The sequence below is a fragment of the Euprymna scolopes genome, chromosome 9 (assembly GCF_053919585.1).
Source record: "Euprymna scolopes isolate OS-2025 chromosome 9, ASM5391958v1, whole genome shotgun sequence".
NCBI classification, from domain to species: domain Eukaryota; kingdom Metazoa; phylum Mollusca; class Cephalopoda; order Sepiida; family Sepiolidae; genus Euprymna; species Euprymna scolopes.
In genome coordinates, this window is record NC_136490.1 from 51,747,200 (window position 1) to 51,773,238 (window position 26,039).

Genomic DNA, 26,039 nt, shown 5'->3' on the forward strand with positions numbered 1-26,039 from the left:
GCCATATGTTTGTACAAACACATGTTAAATATGCAGATATTTTCCTAAACGTTAAAATACACTTGTGGAGGATGATCTATCGATTTTAGCTTTACTGGTATTTTAAAATCAATAAATATTTATTATTTTATCATTATTACCAGGAATGGAAGATTTTAATTTAAATAAAATCAAATAAAAAAGACAAAAGAATAGTTTTGGCATTGGAAAATAGTCATCAATCTTTCTGATTCCCTCAAATCTTGATTTTTCCGATTCCCGATTCCGAGCAATCGTCCCAACACTAATAAATATATATATATATATATATATATATATAGTACAAGATTTTGTTGAAATTCAAAGACTTACATTTTTTCTTTTATTTCACCTTGAATCTCTTCGTGAATAGCATGATAATTCTATGGTTTTATAGAAATTTTCCTCTTATCAACTAGTCAGATGCGATTTCCATCAGATGTTATGAACAAATAGTTAATTGATAAATGATAAACCTGGTGCTTCCAAGGGGTCAAAGTTCAAAAGATTTAACATTTGCGGTCTCTAGCAAACTCTTCAGTCAATTTGGGATCTAAACATTTTAAATTTTACATAAAGGGTATTCAGGAACGCCATAAACTTTTTAATCAGTTTTTAGGAGAAAATTTGGCTGGCAAGAGGTCAAATCTGAAAGAGGTAACCTTTGCAGACTCTACCAAACTCCTCCACCAATTTTGGGTCTAAACACTTGAAATTTTAGATGTAGGTTACCTTGACATAAGTTAAACGTTTATAATATACATACATATGCACATAAAGGTCTGAACAGTACATAAGGCCCGAGCAAAGCTGGGATGAACTGCTAGTATATTATAATTGAAAACTATTGAAATTTATTCAATATGTTTTTTTTAATACATTGACTTGTGTCTGTAATAGTCTTCACACACAACTTTCACATTAAACACAATGCTTTACGCAAATTACAACGTCCTTCTCATATATAGTAGTATAATTCTTTATGTATACAAATATTTTGGCTACATATGTGCATACATATTTCGGCTATATCCTTATTCAAGACTAAACGACTTCAAGCCAGCTGAATAGGGATGAAGCATAGTAATACGGCACAATCAAGTTGACACACCGGTTCTAATCAGATCACCGATGTTAAGCAATGCTGAGCCTGGCCAGTATCAGATGAGTGGCCCTATAGGATTACCAAGGTGTTGTACGCAGGTGGAAGGTCAGGTCAGTCCTTCTGTTTTCCAATGTGTCCAATGATGGCGTGTGCACACATGAAAAGATAATGGAATTTACCAAACTCCATGATCAGTAACAAAATAAAGATATGAAGCTGAAAAAGCTGTTTATTTTGGAACTAATAAGAAAAATTGTAGTCTATTACTGATCATACTCGTTTTGATGTGTGTGCATATATGTAGCCCAAATGTTTATATAAAAACATGCTTGAATATACCTCTACTTGCGGTTGATTGGTTGGTTGGTTGTTTTTGTTTTACGGCATATCAACCTTTTCAGGTTATTTAATGCCGAATCCAAAGAAAAATTTTTTAATAGAATATATTTGTTGTTTTCAAGTCGGATTCTATTTAACCCATAGTTGGGACCCTAACAGGTACTACCACTCCGAGTCAAAGTGGACCTGGGAGCAATGCCAATTAAAGGGTGGTTCCACACTCCTCAAAGCCCGCAAGCTGGGGCCTCAACACTGGATATAGTTTAAGGTCATATCCAGGGCCCTACTTGCGGTTGAATACTATTGCATGAATGCAGTAGGTTTATTTGATTAGCGCCTATGAACAAAAATTTACAAAGCAAGAAATATTATCAAGTATTTTCCTTATTCCCTGTGGTTAGAAAAAGTACACTTTTTTCTTCAGAGGAAAAAACTAGCAAAAACATAGAACTGCTATAGAATATAATATATTATTTCTTTTTTGTCATTTTTATTTTATCTTATATTAATGCTCTATTTATTATATAAAGCATCCCTTTACCAAGAGAAATATATATATATATATATACATACACACACTAATAAAAAAGATATATATATATATATACACTAATAAAAAAGATATATATACGTACACTATTAAAAAGATATATATATATATATATATATATACATGCATACACGCACAAATAAAAAGTATATATACTAATAAAAAAAGTTATATATATATATATATTATATACACACATACGCCATCCCCACACACACACGCACTAATAAAAAAAGAAAAATATGTGCTTCTACTTTTGTTTTGTTTGATTTAGTGCATCCAATTTAGAGTGAGAGCAAGACATCTACAAAAATAGACAATAATCACAGTTATTGTTGCTACGGAAAATAACATACAATTCTTTACGACAAGGCGTAATAACGGTAGAAAATATAGACCAGGAAATGCTATGTCACCTCATAAATCTCAAGTCTTACCAACATATTGGGACAATATTTTCTAATCCTTCCAGCAACTAATATAAAGAATAACAAAAAAAATAATTCAAAAATATATGTATATTAAAGAATCATTCCAAAAAAAAATATATATATATGAGAAAATCTCTAACAATACCATACGCTATAAAAACTGTCTAAAGCTAAGAATAATGGTCTATTCAGAGAATATTGCCATTTCTTCTTCATCGGTATTATTTGGATTATTCAGAATACGGTTCCTATTTTGAGTGTTATTTTCACAGTGTTCCGGTAGTGGTAATCTCCGATCATCTTCAGGTGTATCTTGTCTAACTCGGTATTTATTTATTTTTTTGGCTGAACTCGGGAATCCACGTCTAATTTCGAGCCTTTATTTAATTCACAAAAGATAGCAGGCTCTCATCCCATCAGCTGTTAAAGTCACAGGTAACTTCACAATTGTATTTTCAGTGGCACCTGCACTGAGAAATGAACCTTAAAACCCTGGAAGAGCAACTAACAACTTAATTTTACCAAACACTTTATCTACTATGCTACAGGTTCTAATCCTTATCTTAAAAATTCAGAAACACATCACCATCATCGGTTGAGCGTCCGGTTTACATGTTGGTATGTGTGGGACTGCTTTTATAAACTGACTTTCAAAATTATCTCTATCAAACAAGTCAAGTCAACGTGTATTCAATTGAAAATTTCTAAGTCCAAACAAGAGGGGACGTAGGTATAGGTAGATGAGAATCCTATAGACCAAGTCAAGTCAACGTGTATTCAATTGAAAATTTCTAAGTCCAAACAAGAGGGGACGTAGGTATAGGTAGATGAGAATCCTATAGACCAAGGCATCTCAGATTGTATTCAATTAAAAATTTCTAAGTCCAAACAAGAGGGGATGTAGGTATAGGTAGATGAGAATCTTTTAGACCAAGTCAAGTCAACGTGGATTCAAATGAACATTTCTAAGTCCAAACAAGAGGGGACGTAGGTATAGGTAGATGAGAATCCTATAGACCGTCAAGTCAACGTGTATCCAATTGAAAATTTCTAAGTCCAAACGAAGCAATTTTTTATAGACCAAATCCCCTTACTGGAACAGAACTAGTTGTTTTAATGAGACAGTATATCCAGATGATTGTCAATCAACGTTTACCCTCCCTTTGCTGATATTCTTTTTGTCTCGTACATTTTTTTTTTTGTCATTCTTTCAAAGACGACGATACTATTCAAACAAACGACACGCCTGCTAAAGAGTAAATCTCTTTCTTTCTCTCTCTCTCTCTCTACATATCTATAAGTGACCTTGTCTGCTTGAGAAACGGTCTCTACCTAACACCTCTGTAAATTTTTGGTCTACACATTTAAAGATACATAAGGAATGTGGGGCCAAGGAAAAAATTCGATTTGGTCTTTAGCTGATAAAAATAACTGCTAAGGGGTCAAATGTTTTTTTTTAGAAATTTAAACTAAGAAGGCGTAAGTCAGCTTAAAGTGTTTTTCTACGCATGCGTAAATATATATTTATACATTAAAATCGAGCACTTGCAATGAAAATAAGAGCGGAGCAGAGACAGTACTGCAACATCTTTTCTGTAGGAAAGAGGTTGAAGGGAGGAGAAAAGGATATCACCTATTTGATTTCTAAGCTGGTTTTCAACTCTGTCAAAGCAGGATAAGATCCTCTGAGCGGCTCTTTCCCATATATGGCAATAGTACTCCATTTTAAGACCTATTTGTCTTTTATACATGTAAAGGATTGCTTCTGGAGCAGTAGAATGATGCAACCATTTTTCAATGACCGTGGCAACAGGCTTTATGTAAGTCTTCTATTTCAAGATAGAAGTGAAGTCAGTTCCAGAAGATTGCCGAAGCAGAACAAACATTCATAACATGACAACCACAAGCAGGAAGTTTATATATGATTTTTACCCTATATTAAGTTATTCTGTAGAAGTACACATTCGAAATGAATCCGGATTCAAAAGCCGTCCATTTGTGAATGAATTTGTGAATAAAAGAATCGTCTTATAACCCAAAGGAGAAAAAACTGTCCTGCGTTTTTTTTTTTTTTTTTTTTTTAACCAAGGGAAGTAACTTTGCTCTGATGAGAAACGAGAAAGTGAATTCAATTATTTCCCTTGCATTCCAATTTTAGAATTAACCAGACTGGCAATAAAAACAGGACTGATCGTGTTACAATTTTATCCTTACACCTTGGCAACGCTAGGTACCCTTGTTAGTACGTAATAATAATAAAAAAAAAGTAAACGAAGCCGATAAGAAGCAGTTCCCGTAGAACTAAAGACAAGAAGGACTTCTGTCAACAACCAATCTAAAAGGGAAACGAATCTTAAGTGGCTTCATCCATTTTCAGGGATGGTTTGTGGGGTTTTGAAAGCTGCCGACATTCTCTTGTTAATCTGCAGAACACATCTGTTTCTTGGCACTTGTGGTGCAAACGAACCCTTTCATAAGTAAAGGTTTTCCATTTCAAGAATAAAATACTAAGCACAGAAATGTTTCAAATTCCAAGAAATCACGGATGTACGCCTTACGTTTTAGGCACTTCAAGTAAACACGTTGGATCCCGATTGTTACGAAAAGCAATAACTTATATCGAATAGCCGATCATATTTATTTAGCAATACAACATCGCCATCTGTTTTTTTTCGTTATGGATTCTATAAAAACAATGATAAGCCGAACAGTGTGCTCTGCATTTAAAAAAAAAAAGAACCTTTTTTTTTATTTTCGTTTCATGAAAAGAAGAAATACATATATCTAAAATTCAAACTCAAATATCGAATGTTAAAATCATTTTTTTAACGCTGATGGAAGTGTTTTCTTGTTTTCCTCTATTAATATTGAAAACAATAACAATGTACATTTTTTTTCCTTTTTTTTTTTTTGTTCTTTTTATCAGAAATTCTACGTTTTGTTTTTGAAAGCTTTTGTGGTTGTGTAAAAACCTTAATCTGACTCCATGGAGCCGCTGTGGCAATGCACAATTCTTTTTAAAGGTCTATTGATTTCAAAATATGGGTAAGGCATAAAAAAGATTAAATATTGAGATTTAAAAAATAAAAAAACGTGGGAAAAATACACTTGCAGAATCACATTGACACACTGGTTCTCATCAGATCACAAAAGTTAAGCACCGTCGAGCCTCACCAATACGAGATGGGCGATCATTTGGGACTACCATGGCGCTGTATGTGGGTGGAAGGTCAAGTCAGTTCTCTTTTTTAAATGTGGAATGCACACACATTAATAGCTATATGAAAAGATTATGGAGTTTACCGAACTCCATGTCGACTGCAGTCGCAAAATGGCAAATGATATCCGATTATATATATATATATATATATATATATATATATATATATATATATATATATATATTTGAAAATTCGTATTGGGATATAAAATTCAAATCTGGCTAAATATAGACCAATTAACATATTTTTAAAGAAATAAAAAATGGAAGAAAAGGCTAGCTAACTAGATTTCGTGTTGAGCAAGGAATATAACCTGGTTAGCTAGCCTTTATTTTCATTTATTAATCATCATGTTCATTCATTCATACATATATATATGTGTGTGTGTGTGTGTGTGTGTGTGTGTGTGTGTAGCCTAGTCTGCATGCAAGTCTACTGGATATTAACTTTCTTCTCATTTTATCCTGGAGTACACCTAATTACTGATTACTGATAGATTACCTTTCAAGAATTGAAGCTGATTTACTTTTTAACTTTCTTATTTTTCTTTTTCACTCTTTTATTTTCTTCATACTTCTTTGTAGTTAATTCGTCCTACATTATTTATATTTTATAATTTTAATTTTTTATCAGAACCTTATTCTCAGATTTTTGGAATTTTTATTAAATTCTTCATATTTAAAAAAAATAAAAATATTTTTATAAATAAAAAAAAAAGCTTTTGTATTTCATTTGCTTATACATATATTTTTATTATTCTTTTTTGTTTTGTCCCTTCTCTCTCTTATCCCCGTTATATCACCCCCTATATTTTTTCAACTCAGATCTAAAATAAAATTTGGGTTTGTATCACTGTACACATAGATTCGAAAAAGTTGTCAAAAAACAAATATATAACAAATAAATGTTATTAAATGCAAGATAAATTACTTTCTACCTAACTGGATAATTTTTCGTGTTTTTATTTAATGTAACATGTTTAATCAGCTCGAAAAAACATACTTTGTTTACCGATGTATTGGAAAATTCAAAATGGCGCCCGACTCTCTCGTTAACACGGTAAGTATGGGAAAAGGTGCTATAAATATAACACTAGACAAAATACTGTTAGAAACTCGCTCAATATATGTTGCCGTGACATAGTTTGACATATATTCGGTGGGTGTTTAATAGTATTTTGTCTAGTTTATTATTTATAACACCTTTTCCCAAACTTACCGTGTTAAAAAGAGAGTCGGGCGCCATCTTGAATTTTCCAATACATCGGTAAACACTGTATGTTTTTTGGGCTGAATAAACATGTTACATTGACTAAAATCACGAAAAATATATCCAGCTTGGTAGAAAAGTAACTTATCTTGCCTTTGATAATATTTATTTGTTATATATTTGTTTTTTTGACAACTTTTTCGAATCTATGTATACAGTAATACAAACCCTAAAATTTTTCTATTTCTAATCTGATTGTCTTCCAATTCGCTATAGTCTTTTTACCTTTACTTTTGACGAAAAGCATTTAGCTTCGAAATGCTATGGCCTGAAGAAATTGCTCCCTTATTCCTCATTTGTAACCTTTATTGGCTTGATAAGCTCATAAAGTTTCTAAACAGCGAAACAGTACTGTATGTGGATGACTATAATGTCCCTATATTAAGTTGAGCATTTTGGTAGTGACATACAATATACAAATTACCATCAGCGTATGAAACGATGGTCTTTGTGTAAACAAACTGAGCTTAGGTATTTGGGCAATGTCAAAACATTGTTAATTCACTTTCCGCATTGCAGCAGCCACATAGCGCAATGGTTAAAAACTCCGACTGTCGTTTGGACGATCGGGTTTCGATCTTGGCCTGAGGTAGTTGCTTGTCTAGCCGCACTGATGAGCTGTGAAACAGCGAAACAGTACTGTATGTGGATGACATTATATATATATATATATATATATATAGTAAACGTCTCTTTACGAAATGGTTGGTTGATTGTTTTGTTTTACGGCATATCAACCCTTTTCAGGTTATTTAATGCCGAATCTGGTGATTTTGAAGAACGATTTTTTTAATATAGTATATTTGTTTTTTAAGTCATAATCTATTTAACCCATAGTTGGGACCCTAACAGGTGCTACCACTCCGGGTCAGAGTGGACCTGGGAGCAATGGCAATTAAAGGGTGGCTCCACACTCCCTAAGGCCTGCAAGCTGGGGCCCTCACCATCGGTTATAGTTTTAGGTCATATCCAGGACCTCTTTACGAAATGGGTGAGCCCTTTTAAAGGAATTAAAAATAAATAGCAAATCTTAGCATAAGGCAATATTCTGTTTGTCGTTGAATATTATCAGACAGTTTACATTTTACAAAGTCAAAGATGATTTTGGGACGAGGTTCGAATGCCATCCCTCAAACGGGAGTATTCGACACCGATGACCACGTAACTTAAAAATACTTATATATAAATAATAGACGTCAATATATTGTACAATTAAACTCACAATATTATATTCAAAACAAGAAATACGAGAAAAAAATGAAAAAAAATCCTTATTTTATGGGGTTTAAAAAGGCAGGCTCTTCTCGGAGGAAAAAACGTTAGCAAAATTAGATTTTTATCTATATATTTCTTTTCCTTATATTAGGTTCTATCAGTGATATTGAGCTTTTTTAAGTCTGGATAAGGTTGTTATGCTATAAATATACTTCTCTATATTTATAATTCATCTCTTTGAATAGCTTTTTATTAATCTTTTCTTTAATTCTGAAAATTTATCATACATATATTTGCTATTTCTTAGATTCACTGATTGATGTAATAATTAAGTGATTGATTTTGTGCTACGAAACAGATACTGTTATGAATTGTAAATGTCAACTGAATTAAAGGAATAAATAATATGATGGTCAACATCATGAATTTTGGAATATATTTTTTTATCATTTATTCACTATATATATATATATATATATATATATATACATACATACATACATACATACACAAACACTAGATAAACGTCCCAGACCAGGTAAAATTAATTCCCCAGGCAGAACAGTTTTTTTTTACAAAAATTATCAACAAGATATAAGGTTACTTAAATTTATGTCTTTATTACAATTTTCGTTAAAATCCGGTCGATAGTTCTGATTCTAGAGAATGTCTAACGCTGAAGTGACCTAAAAAAGAAAAAAAATTTAAGGAATTTTGCTTAATTGGTGTCTAATGACTACTGATCAAACTCCATGCAAATCTATAATATTTTAATTTTTAAATAAGATTCTGTATTCATACTATGCCCCTTAAACCCCTTTCAAATGCTTAAAAAACTTGCATTTAGTGAATATCAATTTATGTTGAATTTGATAAATAATAAACAGAGACCAATTAATCAGGGGTTCTTGAATTTTAATTTCTTTATACGATTTATTAAGCCTGCGCCTACATTTTTATTCTAATTTTCTAAAGTCAAAATCATATAATTGACGTTTATCAAAATCGGAATAAGGATTCCAGACATAAGGTTTAGTAGCATTACTAAGTCAATTTGAATCTGTGTATAGAGATAATAAAAGTGGTGCAAAACTTGTGCCTAAGCAATTCATTTAGCCTGTCCTGGGAAGGGTATTTCTCTAGTATTAAGGATAAAAGAGACTACTACATATTAGCTAAAATAAACAAACCATTTTATCTCTAATAATTTTCCGATTCATTTTCTTCAACTTTTTACATATCAAAGGCGTCTGGAGCGATATATCACATCGAGCAATGTTCAAAGAGACAAAGATAAGATTTTCAAATAATAATTCAATCCCAGCATGCACTTTCTGCCCTCTTCCCAGAAACGGAATCATATAAATTCATGAATGACAAGTAGGTGTTTGTATTTATCTAACAATTTTATTTATAAGCTAGAGATAGTATCGTTTTTTGATAACTTTTTGTTTCAATCAGTTTATGAATATATATATATAGGTTTATATATATATATATATATATATATATATATATATACGAGCAAAAAGTTAAAACATGTTAAAAAACACTTTGAAAAAGAGTTAAAAACATATTTAATCTGAAAAGGAAGTGTTACATGATAAGGGCTGTCCCCTTTTCATGTAAGTATAAAAATAGAGAGATTTAGTTAAAATGAAAATGAAATAGAATAGACGAAATTCGAACCTCGTAAATTAGGTTTAGAAATAGATTGCGAGAGAGAATTAGAAAATGGAATGTAAAACAAACCATTGTTTAGCTTAGAGATAAATAGTTTCAAGAAAAGAATGTGCGTTGTCAATTCTGTTATGAAATATTCAATTGAGGAATGCAACTATACAAGATAATTTAATAAACATGTTTTTAACATATTGGAAAAATAGGTTACTGGGAATGTAGGTTAAAATTCCTTTTGTAAACAAAGGAAAAAGTTTTGGACACGCATGTCCAGAACACGTGAAAGAAGACATGCCAGTCGTGAGAAAAAATAAACCCATCATGTGTTTTTATAAACGTCGTCTTTGTGTTGTAATTCTACCAAAAGGTAAAGTGAAAATTGTTATTATATGTCTTGTATATCATGTGGTTTAAAATGTCTTTACATGCACATCTTACATACACAATATGAACACTAAGACTGTCTACACAATGTCTCAACACTATCTCCTCACTCAAAGAGCTTCTCTACACATCTAAGTATGAACATTTTAACATATATAAATATGAATCTTTATAACACGAACACTCTCTAATAAAACATCTCTCTCTAAGACTCTCTAAGAATCACTTTTAACAAAGAACAATAATACTAATAAGAAACTCTCTATATAACAGAAGCACTTGATAAGTGGATCGTCCTTAATCCGCGGAGTTTCGAAGAAATACTTTCCTTCTCATCAGAGGGTTGGAATTAGCAAAATGCGGGATCGGATTTTATTTTTATTTTATATATATATATATATATATATATATATATATATATATATATATATATATATATGTTGTTTTGTTTTGGTTTTAGCGATATGTTTTGAATGAATTCAATTATTTACAAAAGTGTATTTTTACCTAAATGCGAGTTGGGAATAATTTTCCCTTTTGAACCAATTTGGTACCCCCACATGGGGGGCGGTGTATATATTATTTTTAAAATGTAATTATTCACTGACACGTGTTTCGTCGTCTACGACTCATCAGAGCCACTCTGATGAGTTGTAGACGACGAAACACGTGTCAGTGGATAATTACATTTTAAAAATAATATATATAGCATATATATATATATATATATATATATATGTATATATACACACACACACATTATTTTTACATTTTTCTGGGAAGAGGGCAGAAAGTGCATGCTGCGATTGAATTATTATTTGAAAATCTTATCTTTGTCTCTTTGAACATTGCTGGATGTGATATATCGTTCCAGAAATTTATATATATATATATATATATATATATAATGTGCTATAAGAAAGGTTATTGGGCGATTTGAAAGACATAAATACAGTGAAAGTAGCAATACGGCATATTAATTCATTGTAATTATTTATAAAACTCATTACGTCTGTCTGTCTCCATTTTTTGCTTTAATATATTGCTTTAGGTTTCGATTCTGGCTGATGGGACCCAAGGCATAATTTTGTTTCTTTACTTTTCTAATTAAGCGATATATTGAGTACAATGTCAAGAAATAATGCATAGAGAACTGACTATTACAATATATGAGAAATGATAATTTTTAAAAGAATATTTAAACGTATTTTGCGACCGCTAATATATATATATATATATATACATATATATATATATAATTTGGAAAATAATCACGCATATAAATGGATACATTTTGAAAGCTAAAGACAGCACATTTTTTTAAATTTAAATAAAAAAATTCATTTGCTTATATCAGATATATTTCGATGCTACAAATCCTTATCAGTGAAGAGCCTGTTTTTTTTTTTCTTTTTCTTGACCGCGTGATGGACTTCTGCGTGCGAGAGTGTTGTTAGTAGTCCGTGGGTCTTGGTAATGGCTCAAAAATAAAAAAAATAAAAAGCAGTCATCAGCAGGGGTGTCGCGCTAGCCGCGCAAAATCGAAATAAGGAAAGAAAATACTTTTTCCTTATTTACCTGCACTTGAAACGTTGTATGCTAATTGAAAATTTTTTATATAAAAAGAGTGTTGCTGTTTTAGCTTTCAGAACGTATCCATTTATATACGTAATTATTTTCAATTTTCAACTTACACACAACGCTTCAAGTGCAGGCAAAGAAGAAAAAATATTTTCTTTCCTTATTTCACATATATTTCTGTACACTCCTATCCTTTACATAAGATAACTTTTCACAAATAGCTGGCATTGATAGACACTTCATATGAACTATAGATTTATAACTAGACACATAGCCTACTGAAAAAGACTGATCTTCTGTAAAATATAGGCATATATCAGTTTAAGAAAAATGTAATTTTAAAATGTAAACCTAAATAGTAATATTTATCAATTAACACAATCCTGATAAAATTATTCAACATTTTAGATAGAGCATCAATACAGGAGCTAAAATTATGCAAATTATGATTTACGCAATTCCATGCATATATAAAAATTATTTATTTCTTTGATTTATACAGGGTAAAAAGTTAGGCTTTTTTTCGTCAATACATTATTTTGCTCGCCCTTTTAAAAAACCAAAGAATAAGGAAATAATGACCTTTATCTTATATTTCTTGTTGATGTATAATAAATTACGTCAGTTATAGTTTGCATAATTTAACTCCCTTTGTATATATATATATATATATATATATATATATATATATACTAGCAAAGTCGCGACCTTAACATTTGACATTAACCTTAAAAAACAGTGTGCCCCACCCTTAGGTCGGAGACCATCCTCATGTAAGGTTTGGTCATAATCGGTCTAGTGGTATGGGCTGTAAGCGATTATATATATTTGGTAGGTGCAAATAATTTTTATATATAGTTGAACGTCAAAAATCGACATTTTTGCACCAACATAATACATAAGCTATGACCTTGACTTTTTCCTTGGAAAATGGTGTGCACTATTCTTAGGTCGGGACCATCATTATGCCAGGTTTAATCATGATCGGTCCACTGTTGTAGGCTGTACAGACAAGCACGAACGCTAGTCCCCACTTACCAAAGCCCAGAGACCATTCGAGGATAAGGGTTAAAGAGTGTACAGTGGTGAAAAGGCCAATATAGTAATCGTTAGAAGTGTAAATTTGGTAAAATTGGATTACTTAAGGGGAACGGCTCATCAAGAACTTGTTTACATTGAACTTGAAGATGACCATATTGTAGTCAGCTGGAAAGCAGGTAAATGGAAGAGACTTCCACGGGTGTGCAGTTCTAAGGAAGAAGCTTTGATCTTGGAATCTATATTTAGGTTTAGGCACGGATAAAGAGTCGGGGAAATTATTGATATGTTTTCAGCCAAGCGAGTGTGCTCTGCAATTGTAAAGGCATTTTCATCGAGCTTAATTGGGCCAATTGTAAAAATAATTCATATATATTATACGTATATATCTTTATAATCAAATGTATATATATTGCTTGCAATTTTGGGGAGGCATCATTAACAATTAGTGCTTTCGGTTCAAAATACCGCAGGCAAAATAACCAAATAAATATCTGCAAAAAAAAAAAAAAAAACGCAATAAAATTAATATTAGCCAGAATTGGTGTAGAAGTAAAACTTCAAGCCTCAACTCTACAGTCCTGTTTTCAAATCTGGCTAGGTTCAGCAACACTGATGAGTCGTATGCTGACAAAACACGTGTCCATTGATGATTATATTTTAAAAATATACACTGATTTATTGATCTTCTGGAGTCATAAGCAATTTGTAGTTAAATTTCAAAATACGACCTTTGGACAATACAACCTATGTTCTTCCAGGTGATTTAATCGGACAGGTGAGTATGCACACGTCTTCGAGCATCGTGAATACTTTTCATTTTAGTATATTTTTATTTTGGTCAAATTTGTGATCGGCATCAGAGCTACAAAACGAACAACCAGCATAGATGCGTACCCAATATTGTTCATAGTTCTATTGGCTCTCTTCTTCACATATGCTTGTGCTTAACTTATATCTATAGATATATTCCATTAACAGTAGAATCGGTCGATCAGACTACTTTGATATCTACCATGGCTGACTGAAACAGTTTAGAAGACGCAGCAGATGGAATTAAGAGAAAACTGGAAGCTGAAATAGAAAAGAAAATAAATCATGTTCGTTCATCGATTTTCAACTAAAGGTAATGTTAGTATCTTGGTGCTCTGTTGGATAACTTAATTCTTTTAAAGAGACAGTCTCTCAGAAAATATCCATCATCATTACTGATGTGTAGAAGTGGAACTTGAGGACATGTGTTGCTTGGAAAAAAATGATATGAGAAGAATCACATGATGGATGTGTAATGTGAGTTCAGGGATAGATTAAATCTGCACAGTATAGGGTTAGGGTTTTTACTTCTCTCCCACTGCAACAACTTCAGGGTTGGAAAGTGGGATTGAAAAGTAAGCACCCCTGAGGAGGGTCAATCTGACCTGCAAAAAGTGCCTGGGTAATCTCTTCGGTACTCCCCCGTAATGGCGTCTCAGATGATTAGTAATAAACTAAGCCCTTATCAAAGAGAGAAGCCAAAACCTGGAATGGTTGTTATCTCAGAACTGCACAGAACAAGACTCCCACTGCAAAATCAACAGACCGGATCATTACAGGAATGATTTAATCTCTGTCGATTTTGGGAGCCAAGGACAGTATAGGGAGGTGTGTGCAGAAGAGGAGACTGCGATGGTATGTCCATGTTGAAAGGATGGATGAGGGTGCTTGGGACAGTAGATGTAGATCAGTTAAAGCAACAGGTATAGTTAAGAGAATTTCTTAAAGCCGTTGAACACATGCCAACATGTAAAATGGTTGTTAAAGTGATGATGATGAGGAGGAGGAGGAGGATCGTATATATATATATATATACTAGGCAGTCACCACTGATCAAGGCCAAAAAGCCACTCGAGGATAAGAGTTAATCAGTGCCAGTTGAGACAGCACTGGGATGCTTAGTGGACAGAATTTGACAACAACTTGTTTATTTTGGAGGTGAAAATAACCATGATATAGCTGGTAAGCATTACCATGGTACCATTGTTTTTCCACCTCTGCCCTCCCTTCTGTGTGCAACAGAATTTATTTCTACGGAAACCATAGCTATTATCGAAATAAGGTTTAAAAAAAAAAGAAATACATTTGGGAAATTAATCAAAAACAGTTTATTTTACTATAACCATTTGTGAGCTATTTGTGTTAAAAATAAATATTTTATAGATGTTATTCACCTTTAAAGATTTGTAAATATTGGATCTGAGGAAAGTCGCTATTTTTGTAATTAAATGAAGAAGATCGTCCTTATAATGAAACTATGGTAACTCCTTTTGACTTACTACTCAACAATGCTTAAACGGTGGATATCTACGCAACAATATTTTCCCCCTACAATCCACAACTCTTCTTCATCCTACAAGTAAAATGAACTAAGCTTGATTACTCATGAAAAGATTTGGAACAAGTACTTTGCTGACAAATTCTGTCCATAGAAATCCTGCCTGACGCTAGAATGAAAAATTAATATAAAAAAAAGGGGAGGGGATTAAGCACACCTTGCTTTATTACAGCCCCATCAAGCAGAGTCAGTTCAGAAGTAGAGGAGAGTTTAGGAATAAAACAACCCTTGCTTCACTATGATCATATCAACTAATACTAGTTCAAAAGAGGTACGGTTAGAGATTAATCAACCCTTGCTTCACTATAAACTCGTCAAACAATGCTGATAAATAAAATCCAGAATTAGCATTGACTAAACTTTAAATATGAAAAAATGATGACTTATTTCTTGTTTACTCTTTACCCAAACTAGTAGATAACTAGTAGACCGCCTGGCGTTGCCAGCGCGTAAAATACGCATAGACATTATATATCTTAATTCATACAGAAACGGAAACATCTGTATGCGAGTATTTTGTTGTTTTTTTTTTAAACAGTTCACTTCTTGTGAATAAAAAGAAAATACACGAGCTGAGATCGAAACCAAAACCTAAAGACAGCGAGTCAAGTACGATAACTATTAGACCAGCTTGACATGACTTTACATTCTGTTTTCAAACCTACTTATTCTTAACATAAAGAAACTTAGGTTTCACAGCAGCGCATGTGCATTCGTGAAACAGTTTTCAAACAGTTAAATATCCGATAACTCCGACATACCAATTTTTCAATTTTAACTCTTTACCAGCCCTTTTTTCCGGAGCAAAACTGATTAAAAAAGTTTTCCACACGTCTGAATAGTCTGTGTACCAAATTTCAAGTCTATAGATAAAAAATCCGTTGAGTATATAGGTTGAGAAATGTCCTCACACAGATAGATTCTCACTTTTACAGATATATAGGTAACATAAGAAAACTGATGAAAAACCTAATCCTTTAAGAAAACTTGGACCAGACAAAGTAGAAAAAGACTAACAACATCTCGTCTGTGACAAAAAAGGGTTGTAAGATAATGAAAAGATCATCCCCACTAGATTACGAAGTCAATTTTCAACTTTATCCAAACAATAGAGAGTGCTCACAGCAACGCCTCTCCAGATATGGCAGCAGTACTCCATCTTAGATGCATCTGACTTTTATATAGGTAAAAGATTGCATCAGCAGCGAGCGAATGATCCAAGTATTTTTTCCGTCACTTTAAGCTTTAACGTCTTGGCAATGCTGTATAGATTTGCTAGTATTTGCTAAATGCCTTATGGTTTGTGCAGCCGTGTATTGAAAGAAGGGGGGGGGGGGTAAATCAGTTAAGAACAAGAGAATCGTGAAGTCTGTTTAGTAAATTTGATTAGGAACTATTATTTCAATGTTTTCTTTTATTTGAAATAATGATATTTTGTGGGCGAAAGTAAAAGGAATCAGTTTAAGGAGAAGAAAGAGTTGAAGGCTTGAACCAGAAATTGAGTCAAGAATTGAGCTTAACATATCATGATATCAAAGAAATAGGTTTCATTGAAACCTGAGATTTTTGTTAACTTTAATCTTATTTTTCTGGAAAAAAAAAACAAATGAAAAAAAAGATGGGGAGAAAAAACATATTTAAAAAAGATTTAATAAAGATTTTATTTATTTAATTATTTTTATTTTTGTTTTCTTTTTTTGCCATGAATCTTTGATCCATTTTAAAGAGAGTTAGCAAAATCAATCAAATAGAAAATAAATAAACAAGTTCAAATTAATGAAGTTGAACCAAGCTTTCTTGACTCAACTTCAACAAACTGCTTCCACGCAATCCCTAAATAATGTAATTCAGAAAAAAATACATTAAATTAAATTATAGAGTTGAACAAAACCTTGAGCAATTTTGTTTTATTTTTTCTTTAAATTTTTTGTTTGTGTATTCAATTGTGTGTGTGTGCGTTTTTACTGTCAATTGGCCAGAGTTTTAAGGAAGATGCAATCATTTACTATTAAAGGGAAATAAGAAGAGATGAGAACAGGGAGACAGAAAGAATAAAGGAAGAGAAGAAGGTATGAGAAAGAAGGAAAAGGGACGAAAACAAATTAGGGAAGAAGGAAGAAGATAAAGAGGGGAAACAAGATGGCAGAAGAAAAGAGTAAGAAAGCTATAAAGATTGAAGAAACAAAGAAGATAGAAAAAGAAAATGAAGAAAGAAGACGACAAAGATGGAAGAAGAAAGATGAAATAGAAGACAAAGATAGAATAAGAGGAAGAAAGCGGGAAGATGACGACGAAGATGGAAAAAGATGAAGAAGATTGCAGAAAATGAAAGATGTATGAAGAAGAATATAGATGAAATAAGAATAATTGATGGAAAAAGAATGAGCTTAGGAGAAACAAGGCCGATAGCCATTAGTCGCGTGCTCTCCTGTAATAAATGAATGCGTGAATGTAGGATTGACATGAAATTCTTAAAGATAAACTAAAATGACCGAAAAATAGGCTGGAATGACAAATAAATTAAAAATGAATGACTTGAATGCTTAAGAAATAACTGGAATCCTTCAAAAACAACTTGAATGATCTGGAGAATGACTTGAATGGCTTTGAGACTGACTGGTTGTAAAGTGGGTGATCATTTTACATTAAATTAATACAGAAAAGTGATCCCCCACTTTATATCACAAAGTTACAAACATAAGTACAGCATGTAGTAAGAACAGCTACTACACTTTGATCTTGGCCAAAAGGCCAAGAAAAAGGTATTTATTTACTCCCCCACCGAGAAAATTAGTCACAATGCAGATTTTTAATGTGAGGAGTGAAGGAGAAATGGGGATCAACTCCCCGGGGAGTAGGGGAGCTGGATAGTGACAATTGGTATGAAGGGTTGCCCCTATATTGACCAAGGTCTTATATGTGGGGTTTCCCCCACATATGGTCTTTGCTTGCAGTATCTGCCGGACAGATACTACACTTTGATCTTGGCCAAAGGCCAAGAATAGGGTATTTATTTGCTCCCCACCGAGCAAATTAGGCACAAGGCCGATTTTTAATGTGAGGAGTGTAGGGGAAATGGGGACCAACTCCCCGGGGAGTAGGAGAGCTGGATAGTGACAATTGGTATGAAGGGTTGCCCCTACATTGACCAAAGTCTTATATGTGGGGTCGGTATTTATTTGCTCCCCACCGAGCAAATTAGGCACAAGGCCGATTTTTAATGTGAGGAGCGAAGGGGAAATGGGGACCAACTCCCTGGGGAGTATTGGAGCTGGATAGTGACAGTTGGCATGAAGGGTTGCCCCTACATTGACCAAGGTCTTATATGTGGGGTCGCCCCCACATATGGTCTTTGCTTGCAGTATTTGCCGGAACAGATACTACACTTTGATATTGGCCAAAAGGCCAAGAAAAGCTTAAAAAGCTAAGAACAGCATTTATTAACAACAGGCCTTTGATCTTAACCGAAAAGGCCAAGCACAAAAGTGTTCCGGACAGACCGATAGACTTATAGAGTCGCTTGCATGCGACTAAAAAGGGTCAAAGTCGAAGGAAAGGTAGAAGATGAAGAAAATTTAGAAATGCTGGAGAAGGAAGGAAAGAACGAAAGAAAAAAGGCAAATTTAAAGAATTAGAACAAATTGGGGAGAGATTGAAATAAAAAAAATAGCAAGGAAAACGTAAAAGGATGATGAAGATGATGAAACGAAAAATGATGGGAAAAGAGGAAATCAGGTGTAAGAGAAAGCAGACAAACGAAAAAGGCAAAATTGACTGATAAGAGATTGAAAAAGAAGAATAAAAGAAATAAAAAAAAAGAGGAAATAATAATAAAGTGTCAAGGATAGAAAGAATAAACCAGATTTCCACTGGAAATGTTCAGTGATGCAGAGATCTTGAGTACCCAAATTGCTACCCAAATCACAGAGAAGACCAATGGTTGTTGCTAGCAAGAAATCAACACAGATATTCATATTATTTTTTGGATTCATTGGACTACTGTTCTCAACTTGAATGTTTCGGTCCATGTAACTTATGACCTTCTTCAAGTGTATCTTGTCGAACTCAGGAATTTGGACAGAATTTCAAACGGAACACTTTATTTACTACACAGGGGTAGTATGACTGAATAGAGGTCCCAAGTAATTTGTAAACGGACTGAATAGAAGTCTCAAGTAATTCACAAATACAGACTCGAACCTTCAACTTTCAGGAGAATATCACTTTCATAATTGATTTTTCTAAGTACTCTAACCACTGCGCCATGGGACCTTGCGGACAGTTCTAGTACAAATATTGAGAGCCATATACCTACTTTATTTCTAGTTGTAAATAGCACTATTTTATTACTAATTATTACTGTCTCTCTCTATATATAGATCGGTCTTTGCTAGAGATGGCTCGTGTTGCCGAGTTTGAATCTGTTGACTGGTGCTAATCCTGACAGCCTGCATTGAAGATTCCCGAAAGGATGAAACACTAGTGTCTGTAGGTACTTAATTATTATAGTAAAAATAATTATATATATATATATCTGTATGTATATATTTATTTAATGTGCACTGTATAGATTATCTATCATTTGAAATTAACGGTTCCCATATCGTGTTAAATTCAGAAACGTAGTATTAACACGGCTGTTTCTTGGCCTTTGGGACAAGATCACAGTGTAGTATCTGTCCTTCAGATGCTGCACTTCAATTTCTTGTTCTCTGTCAGTGGAGGAGAAATCCTTCCCGACTGAGACAATTTTTATTTTTGTTCCTTTTCTCCACGTTAAAAAACGACCCTGGTGTCTAACTCTGTCCCGTGGAGAGGCATTGTAAATAGGAACACGGCTGTTTCGATAATGCAAGATCATTTGCAATAGAAATTAAAAGAGGTGGAGATTTCTGGACATCTGAGGAAACTTGCTGCCATTTAGACTCCAGGAAACACTACCAGATATTATGGCTAATCATTGATGATAACCAGTATGAGAAATAGTTAGGTAATAATGATGATAATTACGAGAAAAAGAAGAGAAATGATAATAATAATTCAAGTGCCTTTTGTCATAATCGGTAACCTTTTTACAATTGAAACACTACCTTTATATTTAGTCCAACAAGAGAGAGATTTCTTGCAACATATGAATCCGTTTGAGTTATCACTATATATATATAAAATATTAAGCATGCGCACGTATTTATATATTAATATAACAGAACTCATCCCTAAACTAATCGATCATTATGAAATTTAGAATGCAAGTGCTGAGCAAGGTTAGGTGATATGGGGTAAAAAGATGGTGAAAGCCCTTTGTGGAAATTTATATAGCTCTTTTTTTATTATTATCATAATAGATATTAGCAGGACCTGTGGAAATTCCACAGAAAACTCATTCGTATGTAATATATTGATATTGACATTCTAATATTGTTGTAGCTTTTTTGTTAAAACTACAAAAGTATTTATCTAAGCTAGCAGGAATGCCCGGTAAAGCCTGGTCGTACAGTACGCTTAAATAAATTTTAATTCTTGCAGATTTAGTATATATTATTATAGAGTTAATGTTCTATCGATTTTAATATGTTATAAAGTTGCGATTTCAAAAATAAAAAAGATATATCCATATGACTTGGGTGCATTAGCTTGAATCGAAACCGAAATAAAAACTTATGAAATCAATAAATATATATATAACTTGAGTTTCTTCAGCCACAATCGAAACTGAAACCAAAACCTATGAAGAATTCTTGATAAAAATATTTATAAAAAAAATAGATGACTTAAGTGCCATCAACTATAGTCAAAATCGAAACCAAAACTTATGAAGAATTGTTGGTAAAATTATTTATGACAAGAAATAGAAGAACATAATTAAACGACCCGGATGTAAGCGCGAGACAAAAGAACACACGTTATCGTATTAATATATAGATGATATATAAACAAGTCGATCATGCAGGGTCCTCCTCCACGAGTGAACGATTTGAGGTCAATTTTATCTCTGTAATTCCTTCTAGGTGAGGGACAACCGGAGTTATCCTGGAAAATCTGTTCTTGCAAAAATTTACTTTTATCATCACTAATGTTTTTGAAAAATTTAAAAAAAATCCAAGGCGTGGTTATTGAGAAAAGTAAGAACAGAGGACCAGGAGTGAATTACTAGGCCCAATCTCTCCTTTGTCGGGGGACCAATTAAGAAATATTCCAAAAACTGCAGTCAGAAGATTCGAGAAACATGGCTGTAATAAAGATTAAAAAGCAAAATAGGCTATATGTGCAATGGATATCTCATCTCATTTTATCATGTCAGTAGACAAGGGAGATAACTGCCTTAAAATTGCTTCCATATGCTAGAAAACTAAGTTACAATCAAAAGGGTGGTAAGTATCAATTTACCAGATTATAACGAATGTATCAGTTACTGGAACAAGTGACTTGTTTTAAACTTAGTAAATTAAATTTATATAAAATGTATTAGTATTTATAGTAATTAAAAATATATTTATTAGACCTATCTATTTGTATTAAATATTAAAATATTCTAGCAATAGCTACATTTTGATATTTCAAATAAATACTGTGTTCAAAATAAAATGATCTTGAGGTAATTTTAAATGGATTAAATATGATAATATATATAGTAAGAACTGTTTTATTTTGAAACTGAGCTATTTTTGTTGCACATAAAAAAACTGGATTCAGTTTGAGAAATATAAATTTTGGATTAACAGAATAATATATATATATATTTTGAAGAAATTAGACCTAGAGTCTAAAGAGCACAGTTTATTTTAATGTACTAGTAAATGTATTAATACTATTTAAAGAAAACAGTGCTCGTTGTAATGTAGATGTATAATAAGCTCAATAGGTATAGATATCCCAGAGCTATATTTATATTGAGTCAAACGATTCATAATTTTGAATTAAAAATCAGTTTCAAAAGGAAAACAAAAATAAAATCCACTAGATTGTACGATCGTTTGTAAATTGACAAAAAATATTGACAATAATTTGACAAAAGTTTTGTCCTTTAATGACAAAGTCTACTCATTAGCAAAAATAGTGGTGGGGGAGCAGTTAAAAACATCAAAATAAAACTAGCATTTTATTGGTGCGTAAGACAGATATTCCTTTTTTATCTTCATTATAAAATCTGTTTCAATTTGAGTCTATCTTTTGGCATGCTGTTTCCTTTGTCTTCAAAATACTGTATATATGTATATAAATAAATAAATAAACAAAAGGTTCCATGTTGTTGAGTCCTTCCCCACTCGAGTATTAAATTCTTCAAGTACGATTAATGTATCGAGTGGAGAAGATAAGCTCAACTTAACTGTGTCCTCTGAATCGATGCCTTCACGTTGAAATGATAGGCCGAGTACAACACCACACTGGAGTATCAGATCCATTTCCCATCACAAGGGGCTTAAAACAATGGTTTGTTCTTGCTCCAACATTTTTCTCTATCTGGTGACAATGCTATATGACCCCCCCCACCACCATAAAATGGAATAGCCCTATGTATGGAATACTGTGGTTATATTTTTATGGAATACGGTGGTTATACTTTTATGGAATACGGTGGTTATACTTTTATGGAATACGGTGGTTATATTTTTATGGAGTACCGTGGTTATATTTTTATGGAGTACCGTGGTTACATTTGAATGGAATACTGTGGTTACATTTGCATGGAATACTGTGGTTACATTTGCATGGAATACTGTGGTTACATTTGAACGGAATACTGTGATTACATTTGAACGGAATACTGTGGTTATATTTTTATGGAATATTGTGGTTATATTTGCATGGAGTACTGTGGTTATATTTGCATGGAGTACTGTGGTTATATTTGCATGGAGTACTGTGGTTATATTTCTATGGAGTACTGTGGTTATATTTGTATGGGGTACTGTGGTTATATTTGTATGGAGTACTGTGGTTATATTTCTATGGAGTACTGTGGTTATATTTCTATGGAGTACTGTGGTTATATTTCTATGGAGTACTGTGGTTATATTTCTATGGAGTACTGTGGTTATATTTCTATGGAGTACTGTGGTTATATTTCTATGGTGTACTGTGGTTATATTTGTATGGAGTACTGTGGTTATATTTCTATGGAGTACTGTGGTTATATTTCTATGGAGTACTGTGGTTATATTTCTATGGAGTACTGTGGTTATATTTCTATGGAGTACTGTGGTTATATTTCTATGGAGTACTGTGGTTATATTTGCATGGAGTACTGTGGTTATATTTCTATGGAGTACTGTGGTTATATTTGTATGGGGGTACTGTGGTTATATTTCTATGGGGTACTGTGGTTATATTTGTATAGAATACCGTGGTTATATTTCTATGGAATACTGTGGTTATATTCTTGCTGGTGAACCTGTGTCTCATTTGAATTGCACTTGATAAATTGCAGAAACATCAGTAATTTTATTCGCCCTAAACTTTCTTCCTCATTGCAACCTCTCTCTTACAAATATTGCTAGTCTCAGTCTTTTCTACAAATACTAAAATAGCATATGTACTGCAGAATTATCTTCTTCCTTTGTTCCCGTTCCTTTGACTTGTTGGTCTATAGTTCTCCATCAACTTGCTGTTTTAATGCCTCATTGTTATACAGCATCCTATTTCAGTAGCTTTTTTCAAGGACTGCAAAGTTGTGGAAATCCCTTCCTGCTCACTGTTTCCTTCCATCTACAGCCTTTGTATTTCGAAGACTCAGGTAAATAGGCGTTTTCTGTCTTACGCCTTTTGTTAGCTCCTTACATCAAGTGACTTTATATCTTGTCTCGAACGATTTCCATCAAGAGAATTGGAGTAAGGAATCAAGAAATAATCATTAGTATGATTATTTCTTGATTAGCATCTTTGTAAAGATAAAGAAAGGAATGAAAGTGGTAAAAACTGTTCTGTTCGTGGTAAAAAACTATATGTGTGCATGTGAGAAGGATATATATATATATATATATATATATATATATAAAGATGTTTCTGAATTTTTTAAATGAGGATTGGTCATTTGTATTATTGTTCATCAGACTACTGTTCTCAATTTGAGTGTGATTGTTCACAACGTTTAGGTCGATGTAACCTCCGAACTTCTTCAGGTGTATCTTGTCGAACTCGGGAATTTGGACGGAATTTCGAGCGGAACCCTTTATTTACTTCACATGGGTAGCATGCTCTTGTTCTGTCAGCCAAGACTAGATAGAGATCCTAAGTAATTCGAAAATGTTACACATGAAGAAGGTCGGAGGTTACATCGACCGAAACGTTGTGACAATCACACTTTAGATGAGAACGGAAGTCCCATGAATACGTATAGAAAGATGTATACACACGTGTGCGGGTGTGTGTGTATAATATTTATATTAGAATATAGGATGTTTCCTCTGTTGCCTCCCTCTGTATATAAGGAATAAATGTTATCATATATGTTATTTGTTATATTTATGTCTTACATGCATCAAGATCTCTAATAGGGTTTTTTTTTCTGACAATGTTTATTATTCATAGAATATATCGTCAGATGAAAAGGAAAACAATAGCCATATAAAAAGGAATAAAATATGGATTTTGTTTAGAAGAATGAGTTCACATTTATTTCGAAAATGAAAATGCAATAAGTTTTCTAAACAAAAGAACTCGCTATTCGACATGAAGACACGTTATCAGATTCTTCTTAATTTAGTTTTATTCCACAAGAACATTTCAATTCAATTATTACATCATATTTTTGCTATATATTCACTAGCATGGAGACTCAACGTTGCCCGGGATTGAATGCGGATCAACCAATGTTTCACACGATACTTTGATTGTCATCAAAATCGGTGAAATTACACATTTTTCAATCAAATTGATTGATTGCGTTCTCTAGTTAGGGACCCACTGCGGTGCACCTAGAGGAAACTTTACATGCCTTCCCATAGTGGCTTAGTCTATAATATATTGTAGTCCACATTGCACTGTTGAGAAGCTACGTTTTAGTTGTATGGCAAGGCTATCATTGCATACATTTTTAAGAAAAAAACTCGATGCTATAGAGGTATACAGATAAATGCTACACGTAACTTTAACCTCTTTGAGTGAAACATCACTAATATATTATCAGTCAGTCGAACGCGAATTTATACCGGTTATTAGTTTGCAATGGTGATTTTATGTACTTTCTATTGGAAATTATTGAACCATAATCAATGATAAATATTGTACTGAAGATGAGGTTCATATAAATGTACTTTTTACACAGCTTTACGTGATAATAAAATTTTAATTTCGCAAACATTTTTATATAATGGCTTGAATTAAAGTTTTAAATTCAAAAGTCATGTCTTGCAGTTCAATTGTGCTCTAAACAGAAACATTCGCCCGTCTTTTCAAAGAGCCTACTGTTAATTCTATATGCTCAATCCTTCTGCTTGTGCTGTGATAAAATTTCTCAAATGCACTTGTGATATTAGACTTCATAATATTTTCATTTTGTTTGAAATCGGACTGTTCCTTCCTTAATCGGATTAACATTTTAATACAAAACATATCTAAGAACACTTCCAGACACAAAAGTATATTTGTGTGAAATTTAAAAGAAACATCAGTCCAGCCGTTTCAGAGTCCATAGGGAACTCATATACACACAAAGTGCCTTTTATATATAAGTAGAAATAAGTATATAATATGTATTTTCCTTAATCCATTTGTAAGCTCTAAATGTGGAAATTATCTCCCTTGAACCAAATTCACTATTATTAAATTATCTCCTTTGAATCAAATTCAAGTTATCTTCCCATAAGTGTTACTTGGCAACATAAGAATGCCCTTTTCT

At 32.7% G+C, this 26,039-nt stretch overlaps 1 protein-coding gene and 1 pseudogene across 1 annotated transcript in view; both read right to left on the minus strand.

The window, feature by feature from the left end:
• LOC145284538 (thrombospondin type-1 domain-containing protein 7A-like) overlaps positions 1–26,039 on the minus strand; it is a 1,985,627-nt gene that overhangs the window by 1,474,221 nt on the left and 485,367 nt on the right. The window lies entirely within an intron of this gene.
• LOC145285303 (U2 spliceosomal RNA) lies at positions 17,829–17,966 on the minus strand (annotated as a pseudogene).